Raw genomic sequence first — 23,187 nt, 5'->3', positions numbered from 1 at the left:
AATTAGGCAGTCTAGTTTTTAGTGTTCTCTTAAACAGAATGTCTGCAGGAGAATCCACAGTTCAAGGGTACTCCCTATAGTTAAGGAAGCCTAAGTCAGGATTTGAATTAGATTCGTTTGTTTTTTTTTAGTAGCTTCTTTATAATTTTTACACCATTCTCTACTATACGATTTGGCTGTGGGTATCTAGGACTTGCTGTATGATGCCAGAACTCATAATATCTCTCAAAAATTTTGAATTTATATCCTGCAAATTGTGGACCATTGTCTGACATTACCATTGAAGGAATATCATACCTAAGAAATATTGATTTAATGAGTGTTATTACATGCTTTACAATGGTATTGTCCAGTAAAGTAATCTCTGGAAAGCATGACCCAAAACATAATCTTTACCTGCATATTTGAATATATCAATACCAACTTTATATCAAGCCTCTAAAGCTTCCTGATGTACCAGCATAGGTTCTTTCACAGGCTTAAGCTGTAATTTTTGATGTTTCACATTTCTTAACTGCTTTTTTCACCCATCTGAGGCCAACAAATCTCTGGCCCTTCTTTTGTATTTTGTAATTCTAAAATGTCCTTCATGAATTCTAATAAGCATGTCAGGGTGTAATATTTTGGGAACAATTATTCAGTTTCTTTTTAACAAAATACCACCAATCACTGAAAGTTCTTCTTTGAAGTGAAAATATGGACTAGGTATATGGTGTCCAGGCCAACCTACTGTTATAGCTTTTATCGCTCTTTGCAAGGTCTCATCATGTACTTTGGCTGCTGCAAACACAGTCCACATTTTGTCAGAGACAGGGTAGTTTTTCTTTATAAGGGTCACATGCATATATCAGATTCAGAGTCATGTTGTGCTATAGTATTGTCAAAAGCTCTAGACAGAGTATCCACTAAATCCCATCCTGGTTTATATTCTATTTGCAATTCATATTAACTGCAATTGAGAAAAACAGTCACTGTACTCTGGGAGGAGTGTCAGCCAGTCCCTTCATCGAAGGACAGTTGTCAAAATCCTGCTGATGCACCCAATGTAGAGAAACATTTAGCACCGGCAATTTCCCCAAATAGGTGTTCCCTAGTGTGCATGGGAAAGTGTGCTCTTTTGACATATTTGTCAAACTCTTTAGGGTTCCATTTTTCTTTTCTACAATTACTAATTAAGTAACCCATTCTGCATCTCCTTTACTATCTTGATTCCCACTAGTGCTCGTAACCTGTTTGGCTCCTCTTTGAGTTTTTTTCTTGGAGCGAGAGGAACATTCCTAGGGGAATGTATGATGGAACAACTGGGCTCTGTCAATTCAGTTTGATATTCTGCTAGCAGTTTTCCTATGCCCTTAAATACCTGAGCCCCCTTGCCCTTCTAATGAATATATTTTCTCTGTACCAGGTATGGTCTGGCCCCTGCCTCATCTGATCCCCCCTGCTTCTTACCCATTGACAGCCCCCCGGGACCCCTGCCACCCCCACCCCCCACCCTGCTGTCTGTCCCCTGACTGCCCCCAGACTCCCCACCCCTAACTGCTCCCCGTCACACCCCCCCCCTTCCTGACGGCCTCCCCGGGACTCCTGCCCTATCCAATCACTTCTTCTCCCTGACCGCCCCCAGACTCCCTGCCCCTAACTTCCCCCCACTGCCCCATCCAACCCCCCCTCTCCTTTCTGACTGCCTCCCCTGGAACCCCTGCCCCATCCAACCCCCCCTCTCCTTTCTGACTGCTTCCCCTGGAACCCCTGCCCCATCCAACCACCCCTTCTCCCTGTCCCCTGACTGCCCCCCCGGAACCCCTGCCCCTGACTGCCCTCTGCTGCCCCATCCAACCCCTCCTCTCTTTCCTGACTGCCCCCCTTACACCCCTGCCTCATCCAACCACCCTTTCTTCCTGACTGCCCCCAGAACCCACACCCCCATTCAATCCCCCTGTTCCCACCCTCTGACTGCTCCCACCCCATTCACACCCCCAGCCCCTGACCACCCCCTGAACTCCCCTGCTTTCTATCCAATGCCACTCCCCTGCCCCCTAACTGCGCTGCCTGGAGCACCGGTGGCTGGAGGCACAGCTGCACCAGGACAGACAGCCGCACCGCCTGGCTGGATCCAGCCTTGCACAGCGCAGATCAGAGCACCGGGTCAGACCGGTCTCTGCGGTTGCGCTACCCCAGGAGCTCGCAGCCCTGCCGGCCAGAGCACTGCCCATGTGGTGGCATGGCTGCTGGGGAGGGGGAACAGGAGGGGAGGGGCCAGGGCTAGCCTTCTGGGCCAGGAGCTCAGTGGCCTGGCAGAATGGTCCCGTGGGCTGGATGTGGCCCGTGGGCTGTAGTTTGCCCACCTCTGCCTTAAAGACATCCTAAAACTGCTCCCCAATACCTGAGCTCCCTTGCCCTTCTAATGAGTATATTTTCTCTGTACTAACCCTAGTGTTGGGCATGTTTTCAAGCCCAATATAGGCACATATTTTCCTGGCACAATTACAAAATTTATTATTTTTCAGTCTTATTTTTAACTCTACCTCCAATTCACATGTGCCCACAGTAGAAATGAGCTCTCCACTGTAAGACCTTCACTTTACCTGTCTATTATCAATGTACCCAGTCTTTTTTTAGACTCTTAAAATATATTCTGTCACCACATTTGCTTGAGCACCAGTGTCTAGTTTAAAAGTCAGAAAAGTTCCATTCAGTGCCAAGGTAACAGTCCAATCATTTGGTGTCGCTGGTTCATTCAAAGTGCTTCTTCTGTGCTGCTAGCACTGTTCTCCTCATGGTACACGGCATGCATAGTTCGTTTCTTTTTGTGCATCTGCTGGTGCTGCTTGCACACTCTTTCAAAATTATTGAATTTCTTGCACTTGTTGCAATGTTGTCCAAATGCAGGACATTGCTGAAATTTCCTTCCATGTCTTGTGCAATTCTTTTGCAAACTCACTTTTCACTTTGTTGAACATTTCTGCTTTTTTCTGCCTTTGTGCTTCCCCTTTGCACTGAGGGTTTGTGATTCTGCCCATCAAAGTGGTATCTTGTTTTCCCTCCGAAGGTATCAATCTGTTCTGCTGTTTAGCATCTTCTAAATGTCTAATCCAGGTTCAAACCTGAGTCTTCTAGCATCTTTTTCTAATCTTTGGATCTCAAATACCCATTGTTAGTTGATCTCTGCTTAGTGAATCTGTGAGCTAATCATAATTTAAATGTTTGGCTCAAGAGTTTGAGATCCACCATGAATTCTTCAAATGACAATCCTTCTCTCTGAGCTCTCATGAAATTTATATCTTTCAAAAATTTCATTTGTCTCTGGTGTGCAGTAGTCTTCAAACTTCTGCATAACCATCTTATAGCATGCATGTGCTGCCTGACTTAATGGCATACAATTAGAAATATCTAGTGTTTTGGCCCCACAAGATTTTTTTTTTAATAGCTCTCTTCTGCATATCTTTTTTGATAAAGCCATTTGCACGTACAGGCTGAATCTGTGTTGAAATCCCTTCCACTTATCTGCCGTATTGCCGGAGAATTTCAGACCCAGCAGAACGCTCAGCTGCTCCATTTTCTTTACCCCTTTTGTCCTGTACTTTCTTCATCAGTCACTCTCCCACCACTCCTGTTACCGTGTAGTGTTTGTGGGTGCTGTGTAAGGAGACTCATGACTAGTGTGACCAGATAGCAAGTCTGAAAAATCGGGACGGGGGTGAGGGGTAATAGGAGCCTATATTAAAAAAATCCCCAAATATTGGGACATCTGGTCACCTTATTCAGGACTGTAGGAAGATCAGAATATATCATTTATTATAGATTCAGCTCAGTGTCTGGTATTACAGCTTAGATGGCTGCCTCAGAAGTGCTTACAGCGCCCCCTCATGCACCTATACAGGTGAACTTGGCACAGCCCTAACAGGAGCAAATCTTCACAGTGATAACTCCAAGGTAATTGCAGGATCCCACAGGAAATGACATTAATCATAGAATATCAGGTTTGGATGGGACCTCATGAGGTCATCTAGTCCAGCCTCCTGCTCAAAGCAGGACAAATCCCCAATCAGATTTTTACCCCAGATCCCTAAATGACCCCCTTAACAATTGAACTCACAACACTGGGTTTAGCAGGCTAATGCTCAAACCACTGAGCTATCCCTCCTGTGGGATAATTTTAAAGGTTGAGTGCAGGAAAGGCCTCTTCTGAGTCAATCCCTGACTATCCCAGGATGGTACTAGGGGAACTGTGCTGCTGGATGTACCTCTTTTTTATTGAAAAAGCAATAAATTCCCACTTGTGGTGCCCAAAAGGGGTGCTGCAAGTAGCTTTTCAGAGATTCAGAGATATTAAGGCCAGAAGGGACCATTAGAGCATCTAGTCTGACCTCCTGTGTAATTCAGGCCATAGAACCTCACCCTGTTACTCCTGCATTGAGGCCAGTAACTTGTGTCTGACTAGGGCAGGACTTTCCAGATAGTCATCCAGTTTTGATTAGAAGACATCAAGAGCTAAAAATACAGCCATTTCCACTGGTAGTTTGTTCCAGAGATTAGCCAGTCCCACTGTTAAGAATGGGTGCCTTACTTCTAGTTAGAATTTGTCTGGCTTCAATTTCTAGCCATCAGTTCTCATTATTCCTTTCCCAGCTAAGCAAAAGGGCCCTTTTACTTAGGATTTTTTTCCCCATGAAGGGCCTTAGACCTTTCTCAGTGCTACCTCATCTAGTGAGCAAACTTTCAGACTGAGTATTTGGGATTGAGGCCCCATCATGGGGTTAAGTGTTTGAGGGAGCTCTTCATGTCTCACCAGAGCATGCCCACAGCTGCCAAAGCTCACATAGCATTTTGAGATCTGCTGGTGAAAAGCACTATATAAAAACGAGGTATTATTATGATCTCATATAATCTAAGTGAAGCTTTTCTAGGGCATTCCCAGAGCATTCCGCACTCCCCAGAGAATGTTTTATTGTTCTAGATCCTATTTCCTCCTATGTCGATGCAGTGGGTGGAGGTGGGGTTGGTGGTGCACTAGCAGGTGATATAAGGTGATGGACAGGAGAGTGGGGAAGAAGATAATTGAAAAACTTGAGGGGCTAGTGGAAGAGAAGACACTCTAGCACAGTTAGCAGCCCCTTCCACTATTGCTGACTCCAGAGCAGGATTTTGGGAGACCCTATAGTGATGCTAGGCAGCGCAGGCTGTGTCAGTCAGTCAGTCTGAGAAACAGTCGGTGTTCAACTGCCTCACTAAAGAACCCTTTCTAGATACAATACAGCTGAGTCCTGTCTCTTTTCTACAGCGAGGGCGCCACAGGTATCAGGGAGGTGAGAGAAGAGGGAAGGGAGGGGAGCATTCACTGAGGGACTGGCTGCTCTCAGTCCCAGTAAGAAGCACTGGAGGAACATAGGAGTGTGGAGACTAAGGGAGGGGACAAGCAGTAGCCATACTCCTTGCAGGCGAGAGGTTAATGGGCTGGAGTTCTAATGCCAGATGAAGGTCCCTTGAGGGGTGTGACGTTATCTGATTAAAATATGACCGTGTAGATTCACTGTGATACACTTGTACAAAGTATGTCAAGTAATGGGTCTATGGAAAAGTTATGATTCATTGAATATGATTATCCTATTTGTAGGCACATATCGTGTTTGTATCTGAAGTTATGAATATCGACTATTTATCTATATTTCAAATGTGTTTGCTCATGTGGTAACACCTACTAGGTATTTAGCCAGCACATTATAAAGGGACTATTCAAGTTGAATGGTCCATCAAGGAACACGTAGCTCGCAATGGACCATCTAAGATGTCTATCTATACATAACGGGCTTCCTGAGGACATTCTCACTAGAGTACGGGTAATGGCCTCTGCTTTGACTCAGCAGAGCATGCCAGGACATGTGACGAGACCATGTGATAGTAAAGTCCATCTTGTTACCTGTATTTTTCCACAAGCTGTGCGGCGGGCTTTGTTTGAAACAATGGGTTTCCTTTCACATGGCGGAAGCTAAAAAAGACCCCAAAAGCATTTCCAGTTTTTCCTGCTCAAACCTCTGGACTATGAACTTATACTTCTGGGAACATTCTAGCCAAAGGACTGAGGACCTTCCAGTGATTTGGAAACAACCAGAGACTTAACAAGCCAGCAGTTTATTCCATTGCTGCTATAAGCCTCATCCAAGAACCTTGGAGTTATTGTATGTATTTGATTCCTTTGACCAATTTTAACTCTCACTTTTCTTTCTTTCTTTTTGTAAATAAACCTTTAGATTTTAGATACTAAAAGATTGGAAACAGTGTGATTTTTGGGTAAGATCTGAGTTATACATTGACCTGGGTATGTGGCTGGTCCTTTGGGATCAGGAGACCCCTTTGGTTGATAAAATTGGTTTTAAGTAACCACTCATCATTAAGTTTAGTGGTGGTGGTGGTGATACAAGGGCTGGAATACCTAAGGAGACTGCTTTTCTGACTGCTTGTTAGCTAGTGTGGTGAAAGAGAAGTTTACTTTTGTTGCTGGTTTGGTGTATCTTATGGGAGAATAACCACCAGTTTTGAGTTTTGCCTGCCCTATTTCTCAGCAGTTTGTCCTGAATTTGGTATTCTCAGTTGTGAGCCACTGAGGCACGGTGACAACGGACTGTCATTATTACAGTGGTTTAGGTTTAGAGAGACCCAATTTGTTTTCATTGTTCACGCTGAAATCTTGAGTAACCCTCACCAGCAGCAGGCAGGGCAATGTACAGTCAGTAGCAAGGCTCCTGGTAGCGCACTCTGCTGGGAAAGGGTGTATGTTTTTCCTTAAATACACAGTGAGTGAACAGATAACTATTCGGGCTGGTCAAACAAACATTTTTGACAGAAAATTTGGGTTTTTGACAAAACAAAAATTCTCTCACGGCACTGCTCTCATTTTCTGAAGAAAAAAAGCCATTTTCCTACCAGCTCTACTAGCTGTAGCATAGTGCCAAATACATTAGAACCTCAGACGGGACAGCTCCAGGCACCAGCACAGCAGGCACGTGCCTGGGGTGGCAAGCCAGGGGTGGGGCGGCATGCAAGTCGTCATGAGGGTGGCAGTCAGGGAGCCTTTGGCGGCGTTTCTGTGGGAGGTCTGCTAGTCCCGCAGCTTCGGCAGCAATTTGGCAGTGGGTATGGCGAAGGTGCAGGACCGGCAGATCACCCGCAGAACCGCCGTTGAATCCGCTTGACCGGTGGACCTCTCACTGAAACGCTGCTGAAGGCTCCCTCACTGCTGTGCTTGCGGCAGCAAAAACCATAGAGCCGCCCCTGACCTCAGAGTTACGAACATCAGAATTACAAACTGACTTGTTTCCAATGGGAAAATACTGATTGTTCAGGCAGGGATTTATTTTTTTGTCTATCGCTGTGGCTATATCTGAGTGGCTGGCTTGGCAGTAGCCAAAGCGAAAGTGAAACTCCTTCATCAGAAGCAGGGAAATCACTCCAATCTTCCCTTCGCTCTGGTGCTGACATTTGAATGTGCAGTCCCTGAGAGCTCCCTCCAGCACAACATCATATTTAGGAGTTTCCAAGCTTCTTGAAGGTGTTGGAGGTTATCTTTGACTGCACCATGGCTATCTGGGCAGACATCTTAAACTCACCACTATCAGTCTTTGGCCGTCCATTGGAGCAGTCGCCCTCATGGTGCTGCTGTTGGTTAGTTAATATGTCCTTCTTCCCATGTTCCTGTGGCTCTGTCAGTTGTATGTTTATGGCTAGCCCCACTCATGAAAGACCCTTCCCACACCGTCTACACCTAATAGGTGGACACTCTGCAGAGAATCCATGTTAGAAAATGGGCACCTTAAGGTCAGAATTATTGTTACTGACTGGAGAGTTAAAATGGCCAAAGCTAGCACTTTGTTCACACCCCACTCCTGGGGGAATTCTCTGTCAATGCGCATGTGCAAAATTCATGTCCCCCTGCAGATTTCTTTGCGTCCAGGGGTGGCTCCAGGCCCCAGCACGCCAAGCGTGTGCTTGGGGCGGCATGCCGAGGGGGGCGCTCTGCCGGTCGCTGGGAGGGTGGCAGGCAGCTCCGGTGGACCTCCCGCAGGCATGCCTACGGAGGGTCCGCTGGTCCTGCGGCTTCAGTGGACCTCCCGCAGGCGCTGGTCCCGCAGCTTTGGTGGACCTCCCGCAGGCACACCAGCGGGAGGCCCACCAAAGCCGCGGGACCTGTGGACCGCGGCACCAGTGGACCCTCTGCAGGCACACCTGCAGGAGGTCCACCGGAGCCGCCTGCCACCCTCCCGGCGACCGGCAGAGCGCCCTGCGTGGCATGCCGCTGTGCTTGGGGCAGCGAAATCTCTAGGGCCGCCCGTTTGTTTCTCTGCAGAAAAATGACTTTCTGACAGGGAAGCAAAGGGAAGTTGCAAGAGTGATCATGTGCCCCTACCCAGCAGCACGGGTGTGTCATTTCAGGTCCCCGGAGCAGCCAGTAGAGCTAAATCACTGATGTGGAGGGCAGGTCTAGGGATGCCCTGGCCAGTGGCTCATACTCTGTGCCAATCTTACCTGCTAGTTCCAGCTGGGCTGGGGAAGATAGGACTTCCTCTTCCCCTGCAAGAAGTGGCCAGATCCAGGGATCCTTCACTTTCTCTCTTTAAGTGATTCCTTGGTTATTTCTCTATCTGCCTGTTGCCAGCACACAGGGTGCCCGAGGATAGCAACAGTGGGGGTGTTCGTTGCCCGGTGTGCTTCACGCCAAAGAACACACCAAGGTGGAGAAGCAGACTAAGTTTATTTGAGATCTCAAAGCAAACCTGATGCACGGAGACAAGCACGTCTCAGATCATGCACACTGATACAAACAGTTTCTCTCTTTTTATACATACTTTAGCCAAGCCGTTTCTATTACCCCCCATGCCCCCCTCTTCCCCCCCTCCCGCCTTTCCTTGTGACTGTTACAAAAGCAATTATCCCATGTAGATAGATCACTCCTGGCACCTACTAATCTATCTTCGTTAGTAACTCTTCTCTAAACTACTATCTCATCCTAGTTTGTTATTCTACTCCCCTAGCCAGGTGCCTACAGGCCTCATTAGTGCCTCTTGGTACCGGCACTGTAGCTGATAGTTAGCCCCCCTTACATTCCATTCTTTAAGCTAGCTTGTCAGGTCGCTGAGAGTTCAAACATGGAAGGACTTTGGTTCACTGAGGCCTTAACAGGGGGCTTCATTGAGACACAGTGGCTTTCCACCCTCCCGAGTGGGCCAATGACACCAACATGCCTGTTGTGACTCCACAGCCTCTTCTACATTATGCTTTGCTGATAAAGTGTGTCAACAGTGAGTGCAACTTACCCACTGCTGAGTGTAACTTAACCTCAAAAGCAGCCAAGCTATGTCAACACTAGCTGAGACACTGATTAAACCCTGGCTCCCAGACAAGGGCAAGGTGTGAACTAGCAGATCTTGTCCATTCCCAGGAGCTTCAGTCTAGGCGCAATCTCTCAGGCCTAGTATACACAGGAAAGTTTTACCAGTTATACCAGTATAGACAGGGGAGGCTCTGGGCACCAGCAAAGCAAGCACCGGCTTAGGGCAGCCAATGTGCAGGGGCAACAGAGATCCAGCATGAGAGCTGAGAACCAACAGGGGGCTCTGGGAGCTGTAGTTCCTTGGTTAGCTCCCTGCCTATAGAGCCAGCCCTGGAGCAGGGAAAGAACTACATTTCCCAGCATTCCCATAGCCACTACCAATTGGAAGGGAAGGAGAGGGATCTCATGCAGCAGCGTGCTGTGCATGGAGCGTTGCACTGTGGATGGTAGAGAACCATATTTTAGCATTCAAAAAACAGGACACTCCATGGAGAGGAAGGGTAGCCCCACTCTGCCACCATCCACTCCCTCCGACTGCCCCCCACAGAAACCCCAACCCATCCAACCCCTCCTGCTCCCTGATCACCCCCTCTCGGGACCCCACCCCCATCTAAGCGCCACTGGTCCTTGTCTCCTGATTGCCCCCTCCCGGGACCCCAGCCCCTATCTAAGCCTCCCTTCTCCTTGTCCTCGACTGCCCTCCCAACTTCTCCCCTAGGACCTCACTCCCTACCTGTCCCCTGACAAACCCCTGGGACTCCCATACCTATCCAACCACTGCCTGTCCCCTGACTACCCCCTGAACCTCTGACCCATCTAACCCCTCCTTCTCCCTGCCCCTGACTGCGCCCCCGAACCTCCGCCCCATCCAACCCCCCCTGCTCCCTGTTCCTTGACTGACCCCCTGGAGCCCCCTACCCCTTCTCCAACCCCTCAGCCTCCTTACTGTGCCACTCAGACCAGCGTATCTGGCTCCGCACACACCCAGCACCTGCTTTCCAGATTTGAACACCTCAAAATTCAGCGGTGCTCAAGCTCAGTTTGAGCAGCTGTTACTTCATTTCTCCCAAATCAAATATACTGATCCACTGTAACTTGCTGTAGAAAAAGTAGGATAAAATTGAGCAAGAAATGCTTCCCAGTGGTTATTAGGACTGGAATTGCTATTTTCAACAGCCATTGCCTTTTTGTTTGTTTGTTTGTTTGTTTGTTTAAAGGAAGACAGTGATATTGCATTGGCAAATTCCCCATAGAAACAAAGTGGAACAAAAAAATAAGAAAGACACCTCAACTTTTCCTGATTTATGGAGGACAATCTTATAATATGCATCCAGATATCCTCCAATCACACAAGCTGAAAATTGTTCCACTTTACTGCAGTTCTGTAACCATATGGGAACCAATCCTGTCTGTGTTCTGTGCACATCCACATTTCCCAGCACAGTTTAAGCAGGTCTCCATCTTATTGGTTTTAACTGTGGCCTTGACTCCATGAGAAAACTGCACTGATTTAACTAAGGTGGGTTCAGAGACTGATTGAGTTAAATTGGGGCAACCCCCTTGGTGTGGACACTCCTGTTTCTGGATTACACTGTCACATATTGCTTTAGCTTAGGGTGATTCCATACTGACTTCAACTCCATTGATATAAAACACCAGTGATAAACCACAGTAAAAGCCTCTGCACAAGGAGGTTATCCCAATTTAACTAAACCAGTGTCTAAACCCATTTAGTTAAATTGGTGCAATTCCATGCAAAGACAAGCACCGGGTCCCTGGAGCGATGGAAAAGCTTTGGACTATTTAGCATTGCTCAGAGACATGAGCAAAGCCCCTTCTCTACTGCAGTGGTGGAACAGAGTTGTAGTTGAGTTAGGGGAAAACTGGTTGGACCTGGTTATATTTATAGTATGGACAGGGCCTTATGCCTTGGTTTAAACTTCCCTGCTGTGCTGTGCAGAAAATGTAAGTTATTAACTTGACCAGCATTGGGAGGGATAATAGGAGGTCTCTTTTTCCCAGTGCAAACCCTGCCCTTTCCAGCCTGCCTCCTGCACCAGACTCCTGGGAGCTTTAGTGACAACACACAGAGCTTGCTGCACTCCAGCTTTTTTCCACTTTAAATACTTTAGCAGTTTATATTTTTTCCAGAATTGATCTTTTCAATGTAAGTTTGGGGCCCAAAAGCCCCTCCGTGCCACCATAATTACACCTCAGAGCCCAGGGTGATCCATCCTCTCCCATCAGATCTGTCTGTGAGCTGACCCCAGAGAGAGATGGGTTCAGTGTCCAGCCTCACATCCAGGATGGGGTTTCTCTTCTCAAAGTCTAGTGGATACAGTTTCACAAATTTAATCAACTTTTACAAAACACAGGTAATTTGTGAAAGTCTCTACCCTTATGTTCAGAATTATGATAAATTTTGTACAAAGTATGCCTTGTGAGGTTATCATTTGAAAACTCATAATCTGCTGAACAATACTGTCTTGTTAAAATATATATGTGGCAACATTGTATATAAAGTTATAAGATTCTACTGTATGGTGTTACTGAGACATGTTGCAATTCTGGGGGACAGCCACACACCAGTTTCTTAAGAGACAAAAAGTCTAGCCAATGCCTCATCCAGGTCTCAATGAAATAAAATGAACAATCTAGTTAAGCAGCCACTCCTTGGTATGAGAGAGGGAGTGGGAGAAGAAATATACATTTTGACCCAGGAGCAGCTTGAGGTTCTGTCCAAACAGACTGTGTTTCCTAAACCTCAGCTGAAAATTATTCTTCTGCAAGAGAAGAGCTATAAGAAAGGGGAACAGATGCCACAAGTTACTCCTTCTTTTCTCTGTGCTCATGGCATCAACATCATCTGAAGGACAAGGAAAATAACAGTGGACTGGGGGAGGGATCCTGGCTGAAAGAAATCCAGTCAGTAAGACTGCTAAAGCATGTGGTAAGAGAAACATTTTGCTTTTAATTCACTTTAGCTTCTTAAATTAGCTATTAGTCGTGTTACTTTTATTTTCTTGTAACCAAATCTGACTTTATGCCTCATTACTTGTAATCACTTAAAATCTATCTTTCTGTATCTTATGTGTTTTATTGTTTTATCTAAACCAGTGTGTTTGGGTTGAAGTGCTTGGGAAACTATCTGAGATAACAGGATTTGTGCATATCATTTCCTATTAATAAAATGCAGACTTTATATGAGCTTGTGTTGTCCAGGAGAGAGCTAGGACCAAGTCTGGGACTGGGAGTTTGCTGATGTCGCCCTGCAATGTAATTCAGGAGTGGCTGGCTATTGCACTCATACAGTACAACTGGGAGTAATTTACATGATAGAGAGGCTGTGTAAGAGCAAGGCCAGGAGTGGTTGCTTTCAGAGTAAAGCAGTGTAAAAGGCACTCCAGGTTGGAGAATTGAGAGAGGACAGCTGTTCAAGAGTCCAGATTGTACACCCTGGGTAACATCACATCTTTATCCCAGTTTCTGTTTCCACGTGGTGCATACATGCCATGACAGTACCATCCGCTTTGTTGTGTTTACTAGGTCTCCAGAACCCGTAAGAGAGAAGCTCATGTATTTGAGATGCACCACTAAGAGTGTGGTGCAGGAAGAGAAGCTGAGCCAGGGAGGATGCAACAAGAAGGAGAAATACAACACTTGGATGAGCCAGAGAGATTCCTCTTCCTCCTTTACGCCATTCCCAAAGCTGAGTTTATAGCCTTTGACCATGTTCCCTGTGTAAATTCTCCCAGTAGTGGGTATGGCTCTTGCTTTCTCTCTCAGACACCCCCCATTACATTATATATTATTATTATTAATCATGGCATTAAGTAGAGGATGCTAAATAGTCTCCTCAAGCTGCAGTTTCTTTATACGGAGTCTGATTCAGTGTCACCGGGCTTCTGTCTCCCAAGCAGTCAGACTGATACCACAACTCTTTTCTTGATTGCTTGTAACTGTTCCATTTACCCAAGTGAAAATAAAATGCTGGAAAAATGTAATATCAGATGCAGTCACTGAACAGATAGTAGGAGACTGGGGTCCCATAGGAGACGTGATGGAGCTGGTTGTGATGGGCAAAGAAGCCCAGGACTGACTGGTCACCGAGCCTGAATATGCTGCTCATCTTCAGTTGGGTAAGGCATCTGGGGGTAGGGTGGAGAGGGAAAGGGAAACATCCTCTTCAAGGCTGTGCTCCGAATACCCAGAGAAGTCCATCCCTGGCCAGTGACCCGATCAGTTGCCGTCCTGATCACCATTAGGATGGGAACCCATCCCTGTGCCATGATGACAGTGAGACGGACAGGTCAAGGTGTCATTAGAGAAGTAGCAGCTGCTGGAGTGAAAAGGCTCCTGGCTCTGGGGCAGCATGTTCCAACCTGCCATGTGAGTAAGAGAGGAATGAATCACTGACATTTAAAATGGAAAGGACTTTTTAGGGACATCCAATTCAGTCCCTGGGGCCAGCGCAGGATGGTTATATGCAGTCCATCTTCATTTCACACACCTCATATGATGGGCCTTCCTCTACTTCTCAGACTAAAAGGTGCCTTCAATCTTCAGTGACCTGAAACTCAAAAAAAGAGTCATACAGAAAGTGGAAACTAGGGTAAATTACAAAGGATGAATATAAACAAACAAGCATGCAGGGATAAAATTAGAAAGGCCAAGGTACAAAACAAGATTAAACTAGCTACAGACATGAAGAGTACAGGAAAACATTCTAAAAAAACATTAGGCGAAGGACAGAGTAGGCCCATTACTCACTGAGGAGGGAAAGAACAGAAAATACAGAAGTGATCAAAGTATTAAATGCCTTTTTTGTTTCAGTTTTTGCCAAAAAGGTTAGCAGATCTGACTACTAACATAGCAAACATCAGTGTAAATGGGGTAGGGTATGAGGCTAACCTAGGGAAAGAACAAGTTAAAAATTACTAGACAAGTTAGATGTCTTCAAATCGGCAGGGACTGATGAAATACATCCTGGAATACTTAGACTTGACTGAAGAGATCTCTGAGCCATTAGTGATTATCTCTGAGAATTTCTGAAGGATAGGGGAGACCTCAGAGGATTGGAAAATGGCAAATATAGGGCATCTATAAAAAGGGGAATAAGGACAACCCAGGGAATATAGACTAGTCAGTTTAACTTCGGTTCCCGAAAAGATAATAGAACAAATAATCAATTTGTAAGCACCTAGAAGATAAGGTAATAATAAAGAGTAAGCATGGATTTCTCCAGAACAAATCATATCAAACCAGCCTTATATCTTTCTTTGACAGGGTAACAAGCCTTTTGGATAGTGGACAAGCAATAGATGTGATATATCTCAACTTTACGAGTGCTTTTGATACGGTCTCACGGGACCTTCTCATAAACAAACTAAAGAAATACAGCCTTGATGAACCTACTACAAGATGGATGCATAACTGGTTGCAAAACATCCCTCAGCCCGCACCACTTTGCAGCCCCCATTGTCCTGGAGTGGTGAACTGTGGCCAGTGGGAGCTGCGATCGGCCAAACCTGAGGACGCGGCAGGTAAACAAACTGACCCGGACCGCCAGGGTGCTTACCCTCGCGGGCTGCGTGCCAAAGGTTGTCGAATCCTGCCATAATCAGACAGTAGTTATCAATGGTTCAGTCAAGCTATAAAGGCATATAAAGTGGGCTCGCACAGGGATCTGTCCTGGGTCTGGTTCTAATCTTCATCAGTGATTTGGATAATGGCACAGATAGTACACTTACAGAGTTTCCGGATGATTCCAAGCTGGGAGGAGCAAGTGCTTTGTGGGAGAGAATTAAAATTCAAAATGATCTTGATAAACTGAAGAAATGGTCTGTAATAAATAAGATGAAATTCAATAGGAGAAAGGCAAAGTACTACACTCAGGAAGGAACAAACAGTTGCACACACACACACAAAATGGGAAATGATTGCCTAGGAAAGGAGTACTGCATAAAAGGGTCTGGGGTTTATAGTGGATCACAAACTAAATAAAAGTCAGCCATATAAGACTGTTGCAGCAAAGTGAACATCAGTCTGGGATGTTTTCGCAGAAGTGTTGTAAGCAAGACATGAGGAGTAATTCTTCCACTCCACTCTGCACTAAGACAAGACCTCAGCTAGGGTATACTGTCCAGCTCTGGGCACCCTACTTTGAGAAAGATGTGAACAAATTGGACAAAGTCCAGGAGAGCAGCAAAAATGATTAAAGGTCTAGAACGGGTTCTCAAACTGGAGATCGTGACACTTCAGGGGCTCATGAGGTTATCACGTGGGGGGTCATGAGCTGTCAGCCTGCACCCCCAAACCTCACTTTGCCTCCAGCATTTATAATAGTGTTTAATATAAAAAAAATTGTGTTTTTAATTTATAAAGGGGGTCACACTCAGAGGCTTGCTGTGTGAAAGAGGTCACCAGTACAAAAGTCTGAGAACCACTAGAAAACATGACTTATGAGGAAAGATTGAAATAATTAGGTTTGTTTAGTCTGGAGAGAAGACTGAGGAAAGACATGATAACAGTCTTCAGTACTGTATGTGAAAGGTTGTTAAAAAGTGGAGGGTGATAAATTGTTCTCCTTACCCACTGAGGCCAGGACAAGATGTACTGGGCTTAAATTGCAGCAAGAGACATTTAGGTTAGACATTAGGAAAAGCTTCTTAACTGTCAGGGTAGTTAAGCACTGAACAAATTGGCTTAGGTAGGTGGGTGTTGGAATCTTTGTCCCTGGAGGTTTTAAAGATTAGGGCAGACAAATACCTGTCAGGGATGATCTAGATAATACTTAGTCCTGTCTTGGTGCAGGGGAGTGAACTAGATGACCTCTCAAGTTCCCATCAAATCCAACATTTCTGTGATGAATCAGGTAATGATTCATGACTTCCAGATTGAGTTTTCCTACTACTTCCTCCTCTTTATACTAAAATTTCCCCCCTAAAACCTTTCCCAATTGGTTCCTTCCACCCTTTGGTGCTTTCTCCCTCTGTAGATGGTACACTTCTCATTATGCCCTCGGTACCTTGAATATCCTCCTTGACCATGTGCTCCTGCCTCAAATCACTCCTGAAAACTCATTCCTTCAGTCAGTCTTCCACCATTGCCCTCCCTCTGGACTGTCTCTAATTTGTGATATTATGATGGAGCAGTAATGAAGCCATAGTTGAGGTTGCATCAGAAATTTGTGTTTAATGGGAAAAGAATGGTAATATCTGCTAAATATTTTACTAAACACAAAAACTGGAACACAGAAAATTAAAAGCCCTGCTACACTATCTAAATAGAATTTGTAAGAGTAACTGTATTTAACAGTGGGTGTGTTTTGTTACTGGAGCCCTAGTGTCTCACTTTTGCAAGAGTACACATGTGTAAGGGGACTGTTGCCCCCTTACTAACATTCAGTGGGGATGTTTTGGTTGGCTAGCTCCCAGCACTAAAAGGGGAAGGGTCGATGGGAAATCAGGACCCTGAGACTGACAGTCCCCAGGAACAATGGATAGAGGCCAATGCTCCAGATCAACCTGATTGACAGGGTGGGCAGGCTAATCAGGGAGACAGAAGGCCAGGGTGCCTCCCGTCCTCCGCGTGAGCTGGAATTGCCTGGGTCAGACAGAGTGAGGCCAAGCTAAGAAGAAAGCAGGGGTCCAAGCTGAGCTAGAGAGCAGAACCATGCCAGATCCACAGCCACAGAGCAAGAGGCACAGCCCAGGGAGAGAAGATCCTGTGCTGGGAGCAGAGCTGCAGCCACAGAGCCAGGTGTGGTGAGCAACTGCGACCAGCCAAGGGAGGGGACCTTGGGCAAAGGGCCTGGTGCAGAAAGACACCCCCAGCCAAGGGTCCTTGCAGGCCAGGCTGGGAGTGGGTTCTTAAATGTTGTGTATTTGGTTGTCATGATTTTTGTTCCTATGGCAACTGAGTCAGATTATTAGGGGATAGCCCAGCCAGCTCCCGGCCGGTTGGGGAGCTCTGTGTCTGTAAATAAATGGTAGTTTTGTTAGCTGTCTGCTCTCTGGCCTCAAGTGATTTCTTTCTAAACCAGCTGCCCCCAAGGATATAACAAGTGGTGACAAGGATGGGATACCAGTGCTGCTCCAGTAACAGAAGGCAGTAGAAGTCAAGGTAAAGAACAAACAAACAAAAAAACTGCTTGTTTGCACTGACTGAAAGTGAAACTAAAAATCATGGCTACTCTGACCGGGCCACTGGAACCTTTTGATGAGAATATAGCGCAGTGGCATGTGTATATTGAGCGTTTTGAGCTTTTTGTTATTGCAAATGACATTACAGAAGATGCCAATATTCTTAAGTGTTGTAGGGGCTAAAACCTACTCCCTGCTATGCAGCTTACTACACCCTGTTAAGCCTGAGACTAAATCTTATAGTGACATTGTGGAAAACCTGGGGTCCCATTTTTTCCCAAAACCACTGATAATTGCTGAAAGATATAGGTTCCACAAAAGAGACCAAAAAGAAGATGAAACAGTTGTACAATTTGTAGCAATTTTAAAAAAGCTAGCAGAACACTGTGAATTTAAAGAGATGTTAAATGATGCCCTGCGTGACAGGTTAGTATGTGTCCTGTACAGTGAAGCTATACGGAAGCGCCTACTGACAGAGGCTCAACTTACCTTACAGAAGGCTGTTGATATTGCAGTCTCCATGGAACTGGCTACAAGGGAGGTGCAATACATTGGTGCATCCCCTAGGGTGCAAAGAGTGTCACAAGAACCTACTCACAAAACTGTGCAGAGTCAGGAATGTTACCGCTGTGGTAAGCCGGGTCACCAGGCATCAGAATGCTGGTGTAAGGACCTGGTGTGTCGACACTGTGGCAAAAAGGGACACACTGAGTGTGCCTGTAAACGAAAGAGAGGCCTGTGGTCTGGCCGACAAAAAGAGGAACCCTGCATATATTAGAGCAGACCCAGGATGATCAAGGTGACACCTCATTGCAAGAGGAAGTGCCACTGCATGTTTTGTCTTTGGCAGTGGGCTCACATGAATACTGGGTAACCTCATTGTTGGATGGCAAACGTATGCGCATGGAACTGGACACTGGTACAGACGTCTTGCTGGTCTCCGAGACTATGTATAAAGAAAAGCTACAGCATCTTCCACTTAAGGCAACAAAAACTGTTCTGAAGACGTATACGGGAGAAGCTGTGCCCATGTTGGGCACTATTGATGTTAAGATGGAGCTCAATGGACAGGCTGCTAAATTGCCACTGTTTGTGTTGAGAGATAATTACTCAACCTTAATGGGTAGGTCTTGGCTTGGGAAGATTCAGCTGAACTGGGCAGAAGTGCACCGGATGACTAAAGAAGAAACCAGTCTAACCCCTATACTAAGGAAACATGCTGCTGTTTTTGGAGAGGATTTGGGAAGTATGAAGGGAATCACTGTGACATTGAACATTAAATCTGACAGTCCACTAAAATATCTGAAAGCCCAAACTGTGCCATATGCCATCAGGCCAAAAGTTGAAGCAGACCTGGAGCGCCTGGTCACCAATGGAGTCCTAATACCAGTTACCCATAGCCAATGGGCCACTCCTATCGTTCCAATAGTGAAGAAAGATGGCTCCCTCCGGATTTGCGGTGATTTTAAAGTCACTGTCAACCCAGTATTGTGTGCAGAGCAATACCCGCTTCCCCGCATCAATGACCTCTTCGCAGGCCTGGCTGGGGGACAAAAGTTCAGTAAGATTGATCTGAGTCAAGCATATTTACAGATGCACATCGATGAAAAGTTCCAAGAGCTGTCGACTATTGAGACTCATAAGGGGGTTTATTGATACTGTCGCCTACCCTTCGGAATAGCGTCTGCTTCCACCCTGTTCCAGAGAGCTATGGACCAGATCTTGTGTGGCTTGTCAGGAGTTCAGTGCTATCTGGATGATATCCTGGTCACGGGAAGGAATGAAGAGGATTACTTAAAGAATTTAGAGGCTACCCTACAAAGACTGGAAGAGTATGGCCTACGAGTTCGCAAAGACAAGAGTGAATTCTTCCAGGCCTTTGTTGAATATTTGGGACACATCATTGATGCTGCGGGTCTTCATAAGGCCCCTGCAAAAGTTAAGGCTATTGTGGAGGCTCCCCCACCTCAAAATGTAAACCACTGTGCTCGTTTCTAGGACTACTGAACTATTATGGAAAGTTCATCTCACAGTTAGCCACACTGCTAAAACCACTTCACGAGCTCCTTGGGCAGAACAAGACCTGGAAGTGGACTGAAGCCTGTGATGTTGCATTTAACGAAGCTAAGGATGCATTGCTAAATTCTGAAGTTCTAATGCACCTTGATCCATCCTTACCCCTACAATTGGCCTGCGATGCCTCCCCTTATGGAGTGGGAGCAGTTGTGTCGCACATTATGCCTTCGGGAGAAGAGAGACCTATTGCTTTTGCTTCACGCACTCTAAGCAAAGCAGAAACTAACTATGCCCAAATCAAACGCGAGGCATTAGGAATTGTTTTTGGAATTTGGAAGTTTCATCAGTACCTGTTTGGGCGGAAGTTTACTTTTCTCACAGACCATCAACCTCTGACGTCAATTTTTGGACCCTACACAGGCATTCCCCCATTAGCTGCTAGTTGTATGCAATGTTGGGCATTGTTACTTTCAGCACACACATATGAAATCAAATATCGGAAATCCACTCTGCACGGCAATGCACATGGCCTCTCAAGGTTGCCTTTGCCAGTCAAACATCAAGATAGCTCCCAAAAAGAAATCTTCTGCTTTGAACAGGTAGAGAATATACCATCACTGCTACTCAGATAAAGAAGGCAACTCGTGTTGACTCAGTATTGTCCCAAGTTATGGACCTGGTGATGCATGGAAAATCTCGACAAACCTCTCTAGTCTCACCCGACCTTGTTACCTACATGTCCAGGAGGACAGAGTTATCGGTCCAATCTGATTGTTTGTTGTGGGGGAGACATGTCATTATTCCACCACCACTGAGATCACAGATGTTAAAACAGCTACATTCCGGTCACTGTGGAATAGTGCGCATGAAGGAAATTGCACGAAGCTATTTTTGGTGGCCTGGATTGGACAGTGCTATTGAAGAGAAGGCAAAAGTTGGACATCATGTCAGGGTGTGAGGAATGCACACCAGTGGGCACCCCTACATCCATGGGACTGGCCTGAAAACCTGTGGCAACGTATTCACGTTGACTTTGCTGGCTCCCTTGAAGGAAGCATGTTCTTGGTGGCAGTAGATGCCCATTCTAAATGGCCAGAAGTCTCTATAATGCAGTCCACTACTGCAGAGAGTGCTATCCAAAAACTACGGGGACTCTTTAGTCGTTTCAGTCTGCCAGAACAACTTGTGAGCGACAACGGACCGCACTTCATCTCTCAGGAGTTTCAAAATTTTATGAAGGCAAATGGGATACATCACATCACTTCAGCACCATATCATCCATCCACCAATGGATTAGCTGAAAGATTTGTGCAGGCAATGAAACGCTTTGAAATCAGCAAGAGGACAAACACTCCATTCAAAAGCATCTGGATACTTTCCGACTTTCCTACAGAAACGCCTCATGCTACAACCAAGGCATCACCGGCCTTTCTAATGATGGGACAACAGTTGCGCACTTGCTTTGTTCTGCTGAAACCTTCTGAACCCCAACAAATTGTGCAACGTCAGCAGCAATATCAAGTCATCAGACGGGCACCCAGAGCAAAAGATTGAACCTTTAGCTTGGGACAGCCAGTTTTGGCTTGGAATTATACTTCTGGAGCTAAATGGGTCCCTGCCACGATCATCACTCAAACAGGACCTGTTTCCTACACAGTCTGGACTGCAGAGAATCTTACCTGGCGGCAACTTGTAGATCAGCTGTTGCCAGGTCATGCCAGTCCTCAGGACACATCTGCAGTTGAGTGGTCTGACTTCACCTCTTCTGGTGAGACACCGAATCACGAATCACCTGTTCCTGACTGTTCTCCTCCATTACTGCTGGCAGCTGAGATAACCATTTGCCCAGCACGAGCTGACACCACCTCCTCACCCGTTCGTGCTGTGGACCCCGAGCCCATGGTACTTTCGGGTGCAACAACACCAGAAGTTCACTGTAATTCACCTAGAGACAGAAGGCCTCCTCATCGGCTGGATCTTTAGCTAGGGCGAACCCATGGTTATGGGGCAAAATAATCCCCAGGGTTTAGCTGAGAATGGAGGCAGTCTACCCTCCTTCTCTAGTCTAGTGTGTGTTTTATTTAGGGGATGTTCTTATTGGGGGGGGAGGAATATGTTGTGTATTTGGTTGTCATGGTTTTTGTTCCTGTGGCAACTGAGTTAGATTATTAGGGGATAGCCCAGCCAGCTTTGGCCGTTTGGGGAGCTCTGTGTCTGTAAATGGTAGTTTTGTTAGCTATCTGCTCTCTGGCCTCAAGTGATTTCTTCCTAAACCAGCTGCCCCCAAGGATATAATACTTAACCTGACGGGGGGCTGACTCTGGGAAGAAGGGTCCCACCACCCAAAGCCCGGAGGTGTGTGGCCACCACCATTGCAAGTGTCCAACCTGCAGCATCCCTGCAGCGGAACCAGGGCCTGAGATGGAGGCCTGGGACCTACTAGGAACAGACTGAACTGCCTTGATGTCCAGAAACACTCTTTGTAATGTTCCCCTGCCATGGAGCAGGGTGATGTGTTTTCCTGTAACCTCTCTCATTTTTCCTTATTTTTTAAAATGAATTGTTAAACAACTTGTATTTGCTTTAAATTGTATGGACTAATCAGTCGATCAGGGAGGTGCCCAGTGCAGAGAGGGTACGCCAGAGTGGGGACACCCTAGCCCCTGTCCTAGGTGATCACAGCAGAGTTGGGGGGTTGAGCCCCCCAGGAATCCTGGGCCCAGCCTTGTTGGGGATATGAGAACTCTTCCAGACAGGAGAGTGGAAGGGGAGTCCTCAAGGGCAGGGAGGCCTCTGGGTAAAGGAAGTGGGAGCAAGGACTCAGATCCTTTCGCTAGCCCACTTTACCGGGGTAGCTCAGAAGTCAGGAAAGTTCCCCACAATAGCAGGACCATTCCCCCGCTTACATAATTGGCATCACGAACAGGATCCTATCCACAGGGTCCACCCAACTGGTTTACTGGTTGAATTCTAGTTGCATGGTCCGGGCCTGGTTGAGCACCCTAGCATGGCTGGAATTTAAGAACTACGGGTCCAGTTTGCTGAACTTCATCGCAGATTATCAGACCAAGTTGAGGCATTACAACAAGCTAGAACAGAGAGAAGCCTTATCACTGGCTAGGGCAGTGATAGACCAACAGGCAGCAGAAGCTAAGAAACCCCCTACTATTTATGTTCCACGGGAACAGAAGGTCACAGAGTTTGGTGGCTTCCTGACAAGACCAGGAGACATTATGGTAGAGGAGTGGGTCAAGTCTGTGAAGGCAGCTCTGCGTGTGCTAAGAGTACCTGTAGAAGACCATGTAGACTTCATAGAGGAACATCTCAAGGGCCAAGCCAAGGCCACAGTAAAGTTCATGGCAGTGGCGGACCAAAAAAAAGTGGAAAAGATATTTGAACTCCTCCTAGAAGTGTATGGGGACAAGGTACCTATTGGAACCCGATTAAAGGAGTTATTAGAGAAAGCAGGAGCCCAGTGAAACTATCCAGGCAGATGCATATGATCTCCAGGAGAGAATGAGCAAAGTGGAGCGGCGAGACCCTCAATGAGTTTCAGACCCAGATACGATTCTGAAAGAGCAGTTAGTACTGGGGCTCCAGGATGATTCCCTCTGCCGTGAAATGAAAAGGAGGTTTAAGAAAGAGCCTCGTAAGAAGTTTCATGAACTCATGCAGGCTGCCATTATATGGTCAGAAGAAGAA

The sequence above is a fragment of the Gopherus evgoodei genome, chromosome 1 (assembly GCF_007399415.2).
Source record: "Gopherus evgoodei ecotype Sinaloan lineage chromosome 1, rGopEvg1_v1.p, whole genome shotgun sequence".
Lineage (NCBI taxonomy): Eukaryota > Metazoa > Chordata > Testudines > Testudinidae > Gopherus > Gopherus evgoodei.
The sequence above is the reverse complement of the archived record's forward strand: the minus strand, read 5'-3'. Positions refer to the sequence as shown.